The 19565-nt window shown below is 38.4% G+C and overlaps 1 protein-coding gene across 6 annotated transcripts in view; it reads left to right on the top strand.

Moving 5' to 3' along the window:
- The first annotated feature begins 427 nt into the window (after positions 1–427).
- The window catches only part of GREB1L (GREB1 like retinoic acid receptor coactivator), a 269533-nt gene continuing 250395 nt past the window's right edge, over positions 428–19565 (top strand). For all 6 annotated transcript variants that reach the window (XM_049112844.1, XM_049112843.1, XM_049112842.1 and 3 more), the window contains exon 1: positions 428–570. The gene's annotated coding sequence lies outside the window, so the exon portion shown is untranslated. The remainder of the gene's footprint in view (positions 571–19565) is intronic.

Genomic DNA, 19565 nt, shown 5'->3' with positions numbered 1-19565 from the left:
GGGCGGGGGGTCCTCTTTCCCGGAAGATCCCCCTGCACACCAGCGCCCTGCACACCCCACGGTGGCCACGCACATCATTTGTGCCGTGGAGTTTGGAAATGGAGGCGTGAGCACGGTGGACTGGGGGGGGCGGCCTGGCAGGGGGTGTGGGGTGTGGGGGTGTGGGGTGTGCGGGTGGCGGTGGGGGACGTGCGCCCAGCGCTCTCCGGGAGGGCGGGGGGCCCCAAGGCCACTCGCGGGCGCGAGGGCCGCGGGAGGCCGGGAGGCGGGGCGGGGGGAGGGGGCGCGGGGTCCCCGGCGCGGAGGTTCTGGGGAAGCGGGAGGGGCAGCACCTGAGGAATCCGCCTCCGGCCGCGGCGGCCGCCGCCTCGCTCCGCCCCGGGGAACTGAGCGCGCGGCGAGCTCGCCTGCCAGAGAGACGCCAGCCACCGGCGGCGCTAGCAGCTCGGCGGAGGCGGCCGGAGCGAGCGCGGCGCAGCGCCGGGACCCGGACTGGGGGTGGGGAGGCGAGCCCCGGCCGAGGCGAGGGCCACCCCCCGGTCCTCTGCCCGAGCGCCCCGCCAGGGCCAGGTGAGCGGCTGCGGGGACCCCGGGGCGCGGGGGCGCGGGGGCGCGGGGCGCGGGGGCGCGAGCCGGCCAGGAGCTGCCCTTTGGCGGGCTGCGGGCACCCTGCGTGCGCCGGGAAGCGCTGCGGCTGACTTTTTCTGCGGAGAGCGGAGCGGGGCGTGTGTGCGCGCGGGTGTGCGCGCGGGTGTGCGCGCGGCGAGGACAGGCGCCACCGGCGGCCTCGGATCCGAACCCCTCGCGCCGGCCCCCGGAGGGGACCCAGCCCGTGCGGTCCGCGCCGGGCGGCGGGAGGCCGGAGGCCTGTCACCGCGGGCTCCGCTCGCTGCCTTTGTGGCGGGAGCCCGGGAGCCCGGGAGCCCGGGAGCCCGGGAGCCCGAGCGTGCGATGGGAGAGGCTGCGGCGCGGCGGGGGGCGCAGAGGCGGCGGCGGCGGCGGGGGGCGCGCCGCGGGGGCTGCGAGGGGGCCGCCCGCGAGCCGACCGCAGGCGGGAGGCGCGGGGGTGACGCGGGGCGGGATGCAGAGAGCTCAGCCTGGCAAAGTTGAGAGCGTCCGGCGGCGGTTGGGCGGTTGCTCCGCGTCCATGGGTTTCTTTCCTCCACATCCAATGTCACTTGGTCACGAGCGCGCGCGTCTGCAGCCAGCGTTTCCATGTTTCCTGCGAGTGGTGCGGGACCACTCCGGATCGGAATGAGACACAAAGGGCTGTGTTGACAGCTGACCCTGACACAAGTGGACAGCGAGGTGAGGTGTGTGCTCTGGCCTGGCCCGCCAGGGTGATGATGAGGCGCTTGGTTAAAGTAAACCAATTCCCTTGGTCCCTCTTCCGAGCTCCATTAAAAAAAAAAAAAAAAAAAAAAAAAAAAAAAAAAAAAAAAAATCTGTATAGATTCAGTTCGTGGGGCTTCTCAGTTAAATCGAGCCCAAGTGAGGTCCGGAACAATTCATCTGCACGGGAACAGCTGCTGCCTCCAACTGAGGTGGACGGATCCTGGAGAAACTCCTTCAACCTTGCTCCTTTCCTGCATGAACGTGACTGTCACAAGGTCCTCATCCGCTCGACCCCAGCCCTCTGTCTCCTGTGCACAAGACAGACACCAAACTTTAATTTCTATTTTTCACACCTTTATAAAGAGCCCTCCCTCCCAAATCCCACCTAAATCCCGTTTTGAAACCTAGCCATTTGAATATGGGGAAGAGCTTTTCTGCAAAAACTTCTTAAATCAAATGCCCCCTTAAAAGCCTCGCATCCCACCGTACATTTTCTTATACTTTTAGATCCTGGGATTCTGCTTTGAGTTTTGTGACCGCGTTGTTCTTTTTCTTTCGGAAAATTTATATTGTGATTTCACGAGTTGCGATACTGAAAAGTTACTTAAAAGAGGAAAAAAAAACATTACAAGAATTGTTTCACTGAAAATGTTTAGTAGTAGAATTATGTGAATATGGGCATGTGTCTAAAGGGAAATTTTTAATTAATATTGAAAAGTAATATGCATAGGGTAAGGATTTCGAACAGCATAAAGGAAGTCTTCTTTCTCAATCTCCATACTCCCAATGTCCTCCTTCCCACTGTGTCAGTTTCTTATATATTCTTCTACACAACTTCTATTAAAGTAGAATAGATTATGGAAATAAAGGACGAAAAAGAATGGAGTATAAGTGAAGACTGAACTACGTATCAATGGTGATGACTATGCGATATCCACTGATGATGACTTTAGAACCTTTTTTTTTTTTTTTTTTTTTGGCCTTAAGACACATATTACAGTGGAAGATCAGAGTGCTAAAAAATCTTGAAACAAGTATACTGTGGAAAGCAGGACTATTAAAAACTATTATCCGTGCCCCTCCCCCCATCACTAGTTTCTCTACACTGTTTTTAATAACCTTTAAAAATATGTTCCTCCACTTGGAACTCTTTATGAAATAAAGCATGAGCACTATAGCTTACTCTGTCCGGTGAAGTATACTATCGGAAGACATATGTATACACTCCTGTTGACATAACACAATACGAAAATTTAATGGTAAGGGAGAAATATGAAGGCCAAGTTTAAGGTATTTGGATGCGTCTAGTTCCAAGCTTGCATTTACCCTAAACAAGCTAAATGAAGTAACTTTCTTAGAAATGCTTTTGCTTCCCCCTCAGTTAAATAAATGGATTGAACTACTTGGTTTCTAAAGGTCCTTTTAAATATAAACTTTTATGATTAAAATCGTAGCTCTGTAGGTGTCCTAAGACTGGCTAAGGATAACCCGGTTGGACCTGTGTGTACTAGATAGTAGAGTGACCAAAAAAAAAAAAAAAAAAAAAAAATTCCTGATTTGTAGACTCATAAAAAGGAAGTGAGAGGTGTTTAAACTACATTCCTGTTCTTATGAGATTGATATCATTGAAGAACAGCTACTTCACTTTCCCACAAAATGTCTGTTTATGTTAGTGATAGAGGCCAAATCCTAAACTGAATGGGTGTCTGTGTATCACCTTGTATGGCAAAGGAGTGAATTTTCTTCACAGCTCATGGTGTCATTTTTATGGAAATTACTCTTATCAAACTTACTTTTCTTTTTGGTAAGTGGAAATAAAGTTCACTTACCAACTTCAAAAGAAGTTGACATAATTTGATTAGTAATTTTCACAAGTATTTAGAATGTGAATATCCCTACAGCTGTTTTATTTCACTTAGAGATCATGTTTTTAGTAGTAAATCTTTCTAATCTCTAAAACACCTGCAAACTCTGGACAAATGATCCTTGGATGAGTACAGGGAGCTGAGGAATGATTGCAAGTTTATGAAAGTAAAAAGAATTAGTTTACTTTAGTCACTCTGTATGGTCTCATTAAGGTATTTCAAAAGTACACGGTAATAGGAGAAAGACAAATACCATGATTTCACTCATATGTGGAATTTAAGAAACAAACATATAGGAGGTAGAATAAAAGAAAACATATAGGAGGTGGAAAAAAAAAAGAAAAAAGAGAGAGGGAAACAAACTATAAGAGATAGAGAATGAACTGAGGATTGCTGGAGGGAGGCAGGTGGGGGATGGGCTAGATGAGTGAGGGCATTAAGGAGGGCACTTGTGCTGATGAGCATTGGGTGTTGTATGTAGGTGATGATTCCCTGAATTCTATCCCTGAAGCCAATATTGCACTGTATGTTAACTAACTAGGGTCTAAATAATAATTTGAAAAGAGAAAAAAAAGTACACTGTGAATAGTGATTGCAAAAATCATTGATGTTAAGAAGGAAGTCTCATTCTTTAAAGCTTCAGAATCACCGATAAAGAATATTATGTAATTATTTTGAATAAGTCTGTAATATGAATAAATTATTAGTGAAGTTTTAGGAATGTTTGATTGGGATGATGAGAATACAAACTAAAAGAATGGATTTATAAGGGTACTTAGAGTAATCTTGATTGACAAGACTGACAATAACAAAAGAAAATTAAGTACTAGTAGGAAGTTCTTCTAAAAATGTAATAGTTTTTGTTTCTTCCAGATCTCTTTTGAGTCTTGCCATATGAATATATTTTTTTACAGGTGTCTTATCTTACAGATGCATTTCTACCCTGATTTTTTCATTATTTTTTTATGATTTACTTCCTATTATTTGTAGTAATTTTATAATAGTCTATCCAATTAATGTACCATAATTTACTTAGCCCTTCCTCAACTTGGGAATTTTCTAGTATTTAAAAATAATTTGATCACTGTCCTCATGAATGTAACTTTCTTCTCCTTCTTCTTCCCCTCCTCCTCCTCCTTTTCTTTCCTTCCTTCCTTCCTTCCTTCCTTCCTTCCTTCCTTCCTTCCTTCCTTCCTTCCTTCCTTCCTATTTCTTTAGAGAGGTAATAATGTAGTTGTGAATGGGTAGACTCTAAAATTAAAGTTTCGGGTTCAAAACTTAGCTACATCACTTACTGGAAAAATTTACTTTTAAATTTTTTTCTTAGAACTTTAGCTTCCTAACTTATAAAATGGTTATAGTAATAGTCTCTACAAAGTTAAGATAAAAAGCAATAGCATGATGAAAACACAAGTAAATGTTAACTCTTATTTTTAATAGGACATTTCCAGATTGCTGGTAATTTCCAAATCACTTTCCAAAAGGGTTATATAAATTTATACTGTCTTTGGCAATCTATGTGTGTGATTATGTTGTTTTAAAACATTTATGTTATTGTGACTAGTTTGATCAATGTAAAATTGTATCCCTTTGTTTTGATTTGTATTTCTTTGGTCTTGTGCAAAGAGAGAGGTATCCCCCTCCCCACCCGCCCCCTTGCAGTATTTGCTATAGTTTTCTAAATGAGGTAGTAGACATTTCACTCCCTCAATCATTTTGAACTAGACTATAAGACTATATAGGACAGGTCAGTTACATTGATAATAAAGACTGAATCAAATGTTCTGATAGATCTTTCAAATTAATTATAGTTGTTTTGTTTTGTTTTGTATTTTCAGTCTGTGGTAACTGCGATTAGTTATTATTATTTTAAATCTTAGGAAAGTAATTGCTAAAGTTAATAATAAATCAGTTCTACTTAAGTGAAAATGCAGTCCTCTCTTTTTTTCCCCCTCAAGGGGCTGATTTATAATTAGCATTATTGTGATTACAATTTGGTGGATTTTTACTAGGAATGCTTCTCCAAACTTGGGGGAAAAATCAGAGAGAAAGTTTCATGAGCCCTAACATGATATCTCTTGCCTGCAAATGGATAATGAAGTTATTCCTTCTGACTTGAGTTCTTATATAGTCAAGGTAATTTAGACGACACAAAAGCATGCCCTTGTAAGTTCTGGAGTTCCAGCAGCCCTGATATTTCTGGCAAACACACACCCAGTGTGGATAACAGCAGCTCTTTGTGCTGCTAAGCTCCAGGAGGGCTCCCTATTGTGTACTCTTCTTCCCTCCCATTCTTGACTGACTGGTGATAGCAACTCCTCCAACTCCAGATGTGAAGCTCCCACAGTGACTCTTCTCTTCTACCTAACTCTGTATTTACCCCTACTACCTACCCCTTCAGCATGTTTGCTTTTGTCCTATGATATGGAGATTCAGTATCTTTTCAAGGTTGTGGTTTCAGATTTTATTTTAAAAATTTTCTGTGCTTTATGAGTATCTTCAACAGTCCTTACAGTAGAGACTATAGGCATGATTAACATAATTAACACATAATCAGCACTTGATAAATGTTTGTTGCTGTGAACCGTATTTTATATGGTCTTTTCTCTTCTTGGGCTTGGTTCTATTTTTATGATACCAGTCTGGAGAAGCAAGTTCCAGTTGTGTCCTGGATTGCTACGTTTGCCTAAATTACCCAGGTTAGGAGTTAGGAAACCTGCTTGTTCTAGCTCTTTTAATTTCTTATGTGTTTGGGTGAATTCTTAATTCTTGTGCCTTACTTTTCTTATATAAAATGGAATGAACAGTTACTGCTCTACTTATCAACTTTCTGCACAGGATTGTTGTAAAGATAAAATGAAATAATAAGTGTGGATGTTTTGAGAAGAAAGGATGTATAAATTCATTTTTAAAAAGGTTATTAAAAAATTACACATTATTACTACACTTCCAGGGTATCCATACCTTTGAAAAAACCTCACCTCAGAGTAGAACTATACTTGGAGCTTGTATTTAGATGAAAATTCTTGAGGCCCAACCCAAACTATTCTATCAGAAACTCAGGGCAGGGCCCACGTATCTGCATTTTAAGAACCCCTCTGGTGCTGAATCACTGTTTTAGGGAACCACTAGGAAAGTATTCTTCTGTTAGTTAAATATTAGTTATAAAATAACCCAGAAATATCATAACATCACTTTTGCATGGCAAGTATGAAATGAAATTTAGCTATTATTACTAGCTGCTGTTTGCCTTTTAATTCCTCAAAATTTAACTCAGAGGAATTGTAAACTCAGGTGCCTGTAGGGGTCAAGTAGGTAATCTGAGTGAGTGAAGTGAACACCTATAAAATAATATGGGCTAATGGGTTCTGGTAGGCAAGGAAGCCTAAAGGCAGTGGGGAATTTCTAAGACTTCACTGATTTGTGCCTATGGGAGTGTGTGTCACTGTTGCCAGATCATTTCATTTTTTAAGTGGAGTTGAAAATTCATATATTTTTTTAAGATTTCATTTATTTATTTGAGAGTGTGAGTGAGTGAGAGAGCATATGAGCCGCGGCAGAGGGCGAGGAAGAGGGAGAAGCAGGCTCACTGAACAGGGATCTGGGCATGGGGCTTGATCCCAGGACCCCGGGACCGTGACCCGAGCCGAAGGCAGGTGCTTGACCGACTGAGCCACCCAGGCACCCCCCAAAATTCATATTTTTATACGAGTTTAAATGTTGTCAAGAAATTGTAAGAAAACATGTGGACACAACAAAACAAATTTGTAAAGCCAGATAATTTCTAACCTCTCAGTTAATTAACGGGTGAAAATATTTGCATTTGAATGAATGTGATGACGGAAGAAACAGCCCTGTTCAACATTATTAATAAATGAAATACATATAAAAACACAATTTTTAAACTTTCAGCTTATAAAGATTCAATAGATTGATAACATCTAGTGTTGGAAGTGGGATAGGTATGATTGCTGTACACTAAGAGGCAAATGCTTACAGCTTTTCTGGAGAGCAATTTGGCATCATGGATCAAGACCTAAATGTCTATTCTTACCCTGTCCAATATGGTATTTCTTTGCCACATGCAGCTACTTAAGTTTAAATTAATTAACATTATATGAAACTAAAGATTCGGTTTCTCAGTTGTGCTAATCATATTTCAAGCACTTAATAGTGGCATGTGGCTAGTGGCTATCATAGTGGACTGTGAATATATAGAAGATTTCCATCATTGGAGAAAGTTCTGTTGGACAGGTTTGGTTCAAACTCTTTGACTTAAGTTTCCCTCCTAGGAATTTGTTAGAAAGACATAATTAGACAAATATGCAAAAGAATATGACAGAAATATCACCTAGATCATTATTTATAGAGTAAAAAATTAGAAATAAACTAAACATCATATTTTTATTAAAAATTAAGTTGCAGTAAGTATCCATGACATATAGATAAGTGAAAAATATTTTTATTGTAGAATCGTTTTATTTATTTGGGTAGATAACTGAAGTACACAGAGATTAGAGGAATAGTTTTTCTCTTCTGATGTGCACGTGAGTAGAACAAAGCTTTCCCTCTTTTGCCTGCAGCTGTTTTCAAACAGTAGAATAGGTTGGATTTCACTAAAAAAATGGACAGAGGCCCTTGACAACTCTCCAGGCTGTATCAGTATCACGTGAGTTCCTGTTAGAAATTCGGAATCTCATGGCTTCTGGGTAGCTTAGTGGTTAAGAGTCTGCCTTCAGCTCAGGTCATGATCCTGGGGTCCTGGGATTGAGCCCCACATTGGGCTCCCTGAGGAGCCCCCTCCCAATGTGTGTCTGCCTCTCTCTGTGTCTCTCATGAATAAATAGGTAAAATCTTTAAAAAAAAAAAAGAAAGAAATTCAGAATCTCAGGCCCCACTCCAAGCCCCTGGAATCATCAGAATCTCTGGCAGGGCCCAGGAATTTATATTAACAAGCTGTCTACCTTCTGGATGTATTCACCTCCTATCATGGAATGTTTCATGCTTCATTTGTTTTGTCTTGGCCAAGTGAAATCTCTTTGAACTCTATCCAGGTGCCGTTCTAGGTGCTGAGGATACTGTAGTGAAGAAAATGAACAAATATTCCTGCTCTTACAGGGCTCAAACAATAGCAAGAGAAAATGACTGAACCATTGTATTTTAGATTGCAAGAAATGCTAGAGAGGAAGATGAAGCAGCAAGGGGAATGAGAAGGTGAGATAGGAACTGTGATTCTCTACAAGGTGTCACGGGGATGTGACACTTGAGTGAAGACCTGAAGTCTGTGAATCATTGGGAAGTTGAGAGGAAGAGCATTCTCATCTATTTTGAGAGGAGTAGCAAGGATGCCAATGCTACTGAAGGGGAGAGCAAGAGAGGGAGTAAGTGGGGGATTAGGTTGAGAGGTAACCTAGATCTTTTGACTTCAAAATTCTTTGTTTTCTCTAGTGTACCACACTTCTCAATTCTTTGGTTATTCAGTTTGTAAAGCAATCAGACATCCTTCAGTTCACTGTTTTTCAGTGTGATCTGTCAACACCTGTCTTACTTGCCCTGGGGTGCTTGTTAAATGAGGATTATTGGTCTCTTAACCTATTGAATAAGTTTCTGGGGTGGGACCCTGGAATGTGCATTTTAACAATCTTCCCAGGTGATTTTATGAACATAAAAATCTTAGAACCATTCCTCACATTTGTCATTCCATACGTTTAGTGTTAGAGCAGGAATGTCTAAATTGTCACGACTGTCTGTAGTGGTCACGATGTAACGAGAAGATGTAATTGGTATAATGTCTCATTTATTTCTTGCATTTAAACCAATTAAGTGAGTACTACTTATAGTAAGTTTATGTCTGTGTTTCTGTTGGAATATTCAGGGACCTAGGAGATTGTTACTGCCATTCTTATCTTAGAGAGTGGGTGAACCTTTCACTTCAGGATTCATCTCAACAGTATAGCCAATATGTTTATTTTGTTATAACTTTTTCTGTAATCATGTAACCCTATATTGTATGTTTTGAGCATATTATATATACTATCATACTTTATATATGTAATCTATCATTAAGACATATTAAAAATCATGTTTCTTTTTTTCACTTACTTCTTAATAAAACACAAGGGATATACTTCTAAGTCAACTGGCCTAACTGTTATTCTTTTTCATGACTATGTGATATTCTGTAGTTACACATTCTACAGTTAAACACTCATTACTTTATTGAAGGACACTTATTTTAACTGAAGAGAAGACCCAGCTTCTTTAGTTCATTCTGTGACATGCTCAGCTTGATGGCACTTGTCTTCCTTCTTGTCTCTTCATTATCCCAAGGTGTCAGCAGCACACTCAAACCTCACACAGTTTAGACTAGAGTCAGAAAAAGGTTCTTCTACTTCAGGCTGTATTTTTAAAAAGATTTTATTTATTCATGAGAGAAACAGAGAGAGAGAGAGAGGCAGAGACACAGGCAGAGGGAGAAGCAGGCTCCATGCAGGGAGCCTGACGTGGGACTTGATCCGAGGTCTCCAGGATCAGGCCCTGGGCTGAAGGTGGCACTAAACCACTGAGCCACCTAGGCTGCCCCAGGCTGTATTTTTGTAAGAGTTTGCCAACATACATAGATATTCCAAATCTCATTGGCCAGAATTTACCATATACTCATGTGTAAACCAGTCTCTGATAAGGAAAATGGAAATAACCATAACTGTTTGAGAATAATTAAGATTCACCCCAGAGCCTAGGGAAAAAGATCCACTCCTTAGGTAAGCATGTAAAACCTCTGGGGTTGTTCATATTAAAGATTAGGAATGGCTCAATTAGGCAACTAGCAATAGGTACCATGAAATTCAGTTTCCTCCAAGGTTCTTCATAATCTGACCTCATGATAATCTAATATAAAACCTCTGTTTTGGACAAGCCTATCAGTTGTCTCTCCTACCTATATATCCTGCTTATGTGCATTCCTATCTATGGCTTGGCTCATGTTTCTCTTCGAAGTCTCTTCTCCTCCAGAGATGCCTGTGGCTATTTAAACTAGAATTAATAAAAGTTAAATGAAATAAAAAGTTTAGTTTCTCAGGCACACTTATCACATTTTTAAAAAAGACTTTATTTATTTATGAGAGAGACAGAGAGGCAGAGACACAGGCAGAAGGAGAAGCAGGCTCCATGTAGGGAGCCCAACGTGGGACTCGATCCCAGGTCTCCAGGATCAGGCCCTGGGCTGAAGGTGGCGCTAAACCGCTGAGCCACCCGGGCTGCCCCACTTATCACATTTTAAGAGCTTAATGGCCACATATGGATAGTAGCTAATATATTGAACAGCACAGATATAGAAGATTTCTACCATTGCAAAATGTTGGACAGCACTGCTTTAGAGATTCCTGTAAATCATACCTATTATTCAACACAGTGTTGGCTAAACTATGGCCACCTATATCGGAATCAACCAGAAATGCTGTTTAAATGCAGAGTCTAAGCCTTAGGGTTAGGCCCCAGGCAATTTTCATGCTCAGTAATGCTGAAGAACCACTGCCTTGAGATCTAGTTTATTTTATTTCTTTTATAGAAATATACTAAATATGGAAGTTTTCATTAAGTTTCTCCAACTCTAAACTTCAATAACATTCATAATTTATATGCCACAGTTTTAGAATTTTATTGTAGATATTTATATTCCCTAATTATTTCAGAAAGCATTTTTTCCTCATGATTAGAGAGTAGGTCCCTTTAGAGAAGGTACTCTGGCATTCTATAATCTATATTTTCCAAAATATCTAATATGGTATTGGATACATGTTAAATGCAAAATACTTACTGATTAATTACACTTTACAAAATTGACAATCTACATTCTATTTATAATTGATAATTCTTTGAAAAATCATAACAATGTCTGCAATATTGGAGATGGAAGATAAATGATGGTAAGAATATTTCTGTAATATTCTTCCTTAATTTCACTTGTTGGGAATATACTTGAAAATTCTGCATAGGTTTCTGATACATATTATATGAAGATATTCCCTATATGGTTTAAATTTGCAGCATTTTTTTCAATGGTTTTAGAATGTGCTCTGATCCCTTCATTCTCTAAGTAAACTAATCAAACCTCTTGAGCTGATAAAGAAACTTACTTTGCAATTGAACCCCTTCCCTCCAATGAATAAGGGTTCATTTCCTAATCAACTATAGAATCTCAGGTAGCTGTTCTACTCTGATGATTTAGTAATCCCTTGAAAATTGTTGGAGTAGGAGGTTAAGGTCTTGACATTAGAGAATGGCTAGACCTATATCTTCACAATTTGGGGTATAGTGAAGGATCAAGGTAGACTAGTAATATTACTAATAGTAATAGAGCAGCAACATTTCACTTAGGACTAATATAAGGAATGTTTCTTTTACATTCTCATGTGCATAATTTGACAGGTTGTATTATCATGGGTTGATGTGAAAACAAAGAACTGCATTTTCTGATAGCCTCATCATCTAGTAATATAAAATCAATCTAATTTTTTAAATAAGAAATAAAATCTAGAGACCACCTGGATGGCTCAACGGTTGAGCTTCGCCTTTGGGCTCAGGGCGTGATCCTGGGGTCCGGGATCAAGTCCCACATTGGGCTCCTTACGGGGCGCCTGCTTCTTCCTATATGTTTCTGCCTCTCTGTGTCTCTCATGAACAAATAAATAAAATCTTAAAAAAAAAAAAAAAAGAAAGAGAAAATCTAGGGTACCTGGGTGGCTCAGTGGGTTAAGTGTCTGCCTTTGACTCTGGTCATGATCCGAGGGTCCAGGGAAAGAGGCCGCCATGGGGCTCCTTGCTCAGCAGGGAGTCTGCTTGTCCCTTTCCCTCTACTCCTCCCCCTCACGTGTGTGTGTGTGTGTGTGTGTGTGTGTACACGCACTCTCTGTCTCTTCTCAAATGAATAAAAAATCTGAAAAAAAACCTCTACTGAACACATAACAATTTTTCTCTGAAACTTTTGATATATTTTTTACTCAAAGACAGTTGATTCATAATTTGACTGCAAAATAGTCACATTTCCAAGATAATGGATCAACTCACTAAGCGTGTTTGCCTGGTACAAAATAGACCCTCAGGAAGTGTTAGGGGTTTTTCCTTATCTGACTTGCTGAATTGCAGGCCTCTGACTTCATCAGAGAGTACCAATTTGTATTATCTGTTTTGCCTCTAACTAATATTACCAAGTTCTTCATTTTCTAGAAAAGTTGGACCATGTAAAAACCAACTTTTCTCCCCCATGCTCATATGAATGGAATGATCTAATACTAGGTATGATATTTTCATAGTTTTCTTGGTCAAAAGGTGTGAGAAGTTGTTTGATATATGGACAGGTATTAAATGGACCATCTGCACAATCTTACTAAAACTATGTTGGAGTCTGGAAGTATAGTGTCTGGGTTATGGTATTTCAGATATTCTAAATGTTTGAGGGTTTTTGTTTTTTTTTTTTTGCCATCACCAAGGCTCATGAGTCAGTGGTATGCCTTATCTAACCTCTCCTTCCAGAGCAGGCACTGTGGCTGAACAGTATAATACATAGTGTGGTTGCCTATCTGGAATTTCGGAGAGTGTGTATATATGTCAGAAGATGTGTGCATGCACAAAACATAGCCTTTAATAAAAAAACAGCCATAAAGGTCTTTAAGACCCGTATATGCTTCTCTACTTCATCCTTGCATACTATTTAATCATTTAATTTATAGCAGGAGTGAAGAATTTAATCCGAGTGTTTAATAAAAATTAGTGTACACTACTTCAGGCTTTGTGCACATATCATTTCTAATCCTCACAACAGCCTTGTAAAGTAGGCATCATGATTCTTGTTTTTACAGCTAAGAAAACAAGGCTCAGAAAGGCTTAAGTAAATTTCACAAGAGCCCCTAGATAGTAGGTGAAAAAGTCAGAATTCAAACCTAGGGCTGGCTGATTCTATAGCCTTTGTTCTTCCCTCTAAAGTCATACTCTTGGGTACATGTCTTATTACTCAACTAGATTGTAAGATCTGGATGTCAGGAATTGTATCTCGTGTTTTATATTAACCAGAAAGGTAGCTTCTGCAAATGTTCCTGCTTTTGCTGAAGATAGTATAGATAGGTGCTAATAGGCATATTAACTCAGACCACCAGGGGACCAGCTAGCACCTTATTTTGGAGAACCAAACTGTACCAAGGCAGTAGCTTGGTTAGTAAGGAATGTAGTGGAGGTCAAATCTTGGACATACTCACCAAATGTGAATGAACATTCCATGAGTGCAAGTACTTTGTCTCTTTTGCTCACTACTCTGTCTCCACCTAAAATAAGCATATAATTGCTCCTTAGAGAATATTTGGTAATGAATGAATGAATGAATGAATGACTTCTGTAGACATGTTCCTTTTTTTTCATGGCTGTGAAATCCATCCTTAACCTTGGCCAAACTTCTTTCAGGCTTAAGCCACTGAGCCAAAGGGAGCTGGGAAAAGGGCGGTGGGGTGGTAGATGGAACAACATAAGCTTATTACCTCTATGGGAAATGCTGAAATGAGGCCCAAGTCCTGTGGAAGCTAGGTCAATAGCATTATCTTTTGAGTAAAGGATGCTAACAAGGAAAAATAAACCCCAAACAATTCTGTGGCAGAGATGAATGGAGATGCATTTCATTTTCTCTTTTTGAGTTTTGCAAAATCATGATGTCTTTGTAATCCTCCATACATGATCAGTTTATCATCAAATTTACTTATTTACAAGATACATACATATTTTAGGTACTATAGGCTTTAACTTTGTCAATAACTATCCTAATTAATAAAAAATAATTGGAAGTCAGGGTGGCCTTGGATGGTACAGTCTGTTGAGCATCAGACTCTTGGTTTCAGCTCAGGTTGTGAGATGGAGTCTTGTGTGGGGCTCAGTGTAGAGTCTGCTTGAAACTCTCTCCCTCTTCCTCTGTGTCCCCTGCCGCCCCCCAACTCTCTCTCTCAAATAAATAACTAAATTAGTGGGGAGGTACAGAGGGAGAGAGACAACCATACTCCCTGCTGAGCAGGGAACCTGATGTGGGGCTTGATCCCAGGACTCTGAGATCATGGCCTGATTCGAAGGCAGATGCTTAACCAACTGAGCCACCCAGGCACCCCAATAAATAAATCTTTAAAAAAAATCGAAAGTCATTTATTTTCATGATAATAATGCATGATGAAATAGGACCATGGAATTGGAATTCTGGAAAAAACGTTTTGAAAAACATGACAGGGCAGCCCTGGTGGCTCAGAGGTTTAGTGCCGCCTTTGACCCAGGATGTGATCCTGGAGATCCAGGATCGAGTCCCTCGTCAGGCTCCCTGCATGGAGCCTGCTTTTCCCCCTGCCTGTGTCTCTGCCTCTCTCTCTCTCTCTCTCTCTCTCTCTGTGTCTCTCATGAATAAATAAAATATTAAAAAAACGAAAAATATGAAAAATCTCTTGTACTGTATATATGTTACAATTCATTTTGCTCGTTAAATTTCAAATTGGTAAGACTTCCAAAATCAAACAGTTTGGGCTTACTTTAGATACTGTTACATGGGAGATTACCAGACATCTGTATGGGGAGCTTAAAGTTTACCAATTGCAAACAGGCACCATAATTCTATCTTAAGGTTTGTGTATAACCTGTACTGATTTTTTTAAGACTTTGAAGTAATAATTGGCAACAGCAATTACAGCAATTACAATATCAAACTTCCTCAGTTCATTTGATAAAAAGTAATTACAGCATCAAATACATTTGTCATTTCCTTAAGAATGATTTTTTTCATCATGGTTTTCTTACTGAGCAAGATATTTATATCCAGTGGAGATAATAGAATTCTCCTTTGGGCTGGAAATTAACAATGAAAGTTAACTTAATAAGTCTTTATCAGGTACCTATAATTGGAGTTGTGCTGTGGAGAAAGAGAAAGGAGAATAAAGAACTATCTCTGACCTTAGGGAAGCCTACACTCTAGTTCAAATGCATTTCTGTGGCTTTTGGTTTTGTAGATTCAGATCTAGTTTTGTTTTAACCATATTCTTGAAACCATTACTAATGTAGTAGATTTATATAACATAATATGTAAGGGTGTGCTATTTGTTCTGTTACCAAAATTATAAAAGAATTCAAATGCACTGATATCTGATGGAAATTTGATGTCCATTCATTTTTTTTAAACTAGAAGATATTGTTAACTTTGTTCATGAAGCATTCTATGTAAAATTTGAAACAATGCTGGTGATGTTAAGGAAATCATGGTATGAGTCTTAAGTTTGTTAGTGGCACTTCATGGATATTAATGTATCTATAAATAAAACCCAAACTGTGATGTATATATTTTCCATATATGAATTTGGTCAGTATTCAACTCACATCTTTTTTGTTGTCTTATAGAGCAGAAACTACTTTTGGTAAATAAGCTCATTTTGAGATGTGGTAAATTTAAGGTATAAGAAATTATCATTTAGAGAGACAATGAGTAAAAGTTTATTTTGACCTCAATCTATATTTAAAGCACATTTACAGTTACATGAGCTTACTTACTTAATTGATACATTACTATTTTACTAATGCATATGGATTATATTGAGAAATACTAAACTTTTAGAGCACAGATCACAAAATTTCTTATAAGTGTACATATTTTCTTATAAATGCCAATTCACTCTCTAGAAAATTGGAGTCTTATCATTTTTTCATCAGTGAAAGGTATGCACACTCTAATTTGGCCCTTGATATATGTTTCTCATTATGTACAGTAATAAAAAAGTAATAAGACTAAATCAACACCATATTTACCATAAATATGTTGACTATTTACAAATTTTCTTTGACTTGAGTGGAATTAAATTTTCTACCTGGATTGTGGACCACCCAACCTGTTAAGGAAAGAAAAATAGGGACACCTGGGTGGCTCAGCAGTTGAGTGTCGTCTTTGGCTCAGGGCATGATCCTGGCATTCTTGGATGGGTCCAGCATCGGGCTCCCTGTGAGGAGCCTGCTACTCCATCTGCCTGTGTCTCTGCCTCTCTCTCTCTGTCTCTCATAAATAAATAAATAAAATCTTTAAGAGAAAGAATGAAAGAAAGAAAAGAAAAGAAAAGAAAAAAAGAAAGGAAGGAAGGAAGGAAGGAAGGAAGGAAGGAAGGAAGAAAGAAAGAAAGAAAGAAAGAAAGAAAGAAAGAAAGAAAGAAAGAAAGAAAGAAAGAAGAAAGGACTTAACTAGAACTTAGTGCTGCTATCTACAATAATATTTTGGCTTTCAACTCTGTTATTCTTTTATATTAGGGCTTACTAAAGAACAAGATCATAATTTAGTCTGCTAAATTCTAATTCATTACATTTATTTAGTCATTATAGTGTTTGTTTTTATCTTATTTAATAGCTGGTTTTCCAGAAACTTAAATGCATGAGAACTCTGTTCTGAGTTGACTTTTGTTAGTAGAATTCTATTTTGATCTGTTTAGAGATACTTTTCCCTTAACTCTTACATTAAGTTAAAGCATTAACATATAAATCCCATTGCAATGACAAAAAATAGTGAAGTCACAATTTTCTCTTTCCTAAGAGTTAGAGATTTAAATCTCTGAAAACACTAATGTGTGTGGGATGGTTATGATAGTCCAGCTGCCTTTGTGTGTGTTTCATTTAAATGTAAATTTATCTTAGAGACTCTAAAGATGAGCTCAGAAAGTAAAGAATTTTAATTTGAATAGTCATTTTCTTCTTTTTTCACAAATACTGAAATAAATCCTTATTTTACACTAAAGAAAAAAAAAAAACCTATTAAACAGCCAAACTCAACTATTATTTATTTTAAGGGTTCTTAATGGATTAATTTTTTCTCATTAGTTTTTTCGAGATTATAAAATTATATTAGAAGAAAATTAATTTATATGCCGGAAAAGCACATGTGACAACAGTTCCATAATTTACAGTATGATCCTGAATATTATTTTGTAGTACTGTGTAAAGAAAAATAGTAGTGTTTTTAAAAAGAAATCAGGTTTTTGAAATATATTTTTTGAAATATATTTTAAATAAATCAATCTGAGATGTTAAAAAAAACTACTGAAGCACACTGATGAGTATCACACATGCACGTATCTATATACTATGTTTATATTTAGATTGTATTTGTAACCACTGCTTAAAATTTAGTCTGATACCATAATTATAAATCAACTTTCAGGAGCAATTTCTGAGGACAAATTTTATGAAAAGATTTCCACTTTTCACTATTCCCTTTAAGACAGAAGGTCAAGATTCAAAGCTGTAACTTGGCTTCATTTTATACTCACTTGTTGACAGTTGTGTAAGCTAGACTGTTCTCTTCAGGGAGGTTACCTTGTATTGAGTTTAGCAGCTTTTTCTACTTCCCTGCAATAAAACAGACCATTTGTGTGAGTTGCTGTTGATTGCATATTTTGAGGTCATTTTTGTCTTTAGCTTCTGCATTACCAGCCTGTGATTATCTTGTGTAAAAAAAAAAAAAAAAAAAACAGACAAAAAAGTCTTTGATCTACCCTAACCTTTCTATATGTAAATTTTGGAAAAGTGGCTCCATAGCATGCCCATAAAATGTACTCCTGCGTTGACATTTCCAAAGTAATTATAAAAAAGATTATAAAGTTTACTAAAGGAATTGCTATTTGTTGGTTAATAAAATTTACTTAGGTCACAAAAATCTAAATATTTCTCTGAGCAACTGTTATAACTGTTCTTTTCTCTTCAAAGAAAAGACTAGACCTTTGCTTATAACCGAAATATCTTTTATAGTTAGGAAAAGTAAAGGAGTGTTTTCTGAATACTTTTATTGCGAGATCTTGACTTTTTATTTAATGCCATTCTTTAATATCTATCTTTCCCTAGAGTGCTTGCAGATTTTAAGACACAATTCTGCATATTTGGCTTTAATTAATAGTTGCTGTTGAGAATTTAAAATTAAAATTTATAGTAGGTGTGTGAAATGTGTATTTATATCAGTATCATAATTTATAGATTCTGTGATATGAAGTCTGGCACATTAGTTTATAATCAAAATCAGTAGTTATTTTTGTTGGTGGTTTGTCATTGGTAAAAAGCGTTTCTGGGTTACAAACCACAAAACTCTTTTTCATGATTATCAGCGGTCAGTTGGTAGGAAATGCATGTGATAAGCTAGTTTTCTCTAGGTTCATTTATATTTGGTCTTATGATTTGAGAAAAGACAATAGATGAGAATAAATTGGTGTGCATATTTTTAACCATTCCACTTGGTAAAACTCCATGCCATGTCTGAGAAACAAATAATGGGTTTCAGAGGTATTTTCTCTTCAATAACTGCTTCATAGCAATTTTCTCATTTAACTTTTTATAAGGACATTCTGTTTTAGTAAATCAGATGGTGTTGAGGTGGGAGGTCGTATAGGTAATCATAAAATGTTTATACCTTACACGAAGGGTTATTACCTGATAACCAAAAATGCTGTCTGAATCTATTTTTGTAGTGCCGGGGAGCGGGGGGAGGGGGGGGATGAAACTTGAATCAGTGACCATCTGGCCCAGATTTGACTGATTTCCTGTGCACTGCCCTTTGTTTCAGCCAGACAATGGATTGTTCCTTTTACAGATAAGAACTCTGTTGATGACTTTGTGCTGAATCAGCAGGTTTGGTTTGGGATTTCAAGCACAGACTCATATTGAGGGGTTTTCTGTTGTTCTGACATCACTGTTCTTGTCTTCGCATATTATAAAAATATACTTAAGGTTCTTTTATATAGTTTAATAGAATGGTGGGATTGCAGTAGCTTTCTGGTTTGATATTGCCTTTCTCAAACATTGAAGTTTTCCTTGTCTGTGATTTCCAAAATTAGTATCTCCCTGATTGTGATTTTTGATAAATCTTTATAAAGGTGCTTCTTTATGTCTGAACTTTAATTTTCCACTTGAATCTTTGATGATTTAAATTTAATGTTGTCCTAATCTGGGCTAGGCTTTTATGTGGTTATGCAAATGTTAAGTTTTCTGTGACATCTGTTGACATATATCTGCAAATTACGTCTTAGGGTGTTAGAGCTATTTTCCTTACTTTAAACACCACATAATCATCAGGAGACTGTTAAAAAAAATGGGTACTGACTAGGAGCAGGGACCTTTGTTGCCCAGCGTTCTAAGTAACCCAACTACCAGTGTCTGTAGGTTATCTCAGAAGCAATAGAGATCAGTGTGGTTAAGTGTCATTTTTCCAGAAGACAAGAGAACATTTCAATGCTACCATGTTGCTGTGTCACCAAGAAGTATAAAAATAATAGTTTTTACCTCTGAAATTTTAAAAGGATTATTGGCAAAGTTTAAGTCAATCTTTTAATT

The sequence above is a fragment of the Canis lupus genome, chromosome 7 (genome assembly GCF_003254725.2).
Source record: "Canis lupus dingo isolate Sandy chromosome 7, ASM325472v2, whole genome shotgun sequence".
Taxonomy (NCBI): Eukaryota; Metazoa; Chordata; class Mammalia; order Carnivora; family Canidae; genus Canis; species Canis lupus.
The sequence above is the reverse complement of the archived record's forward strand: the minus strand, read 5'-3'. Positions and strand labels throughout refer to the sequence as shown.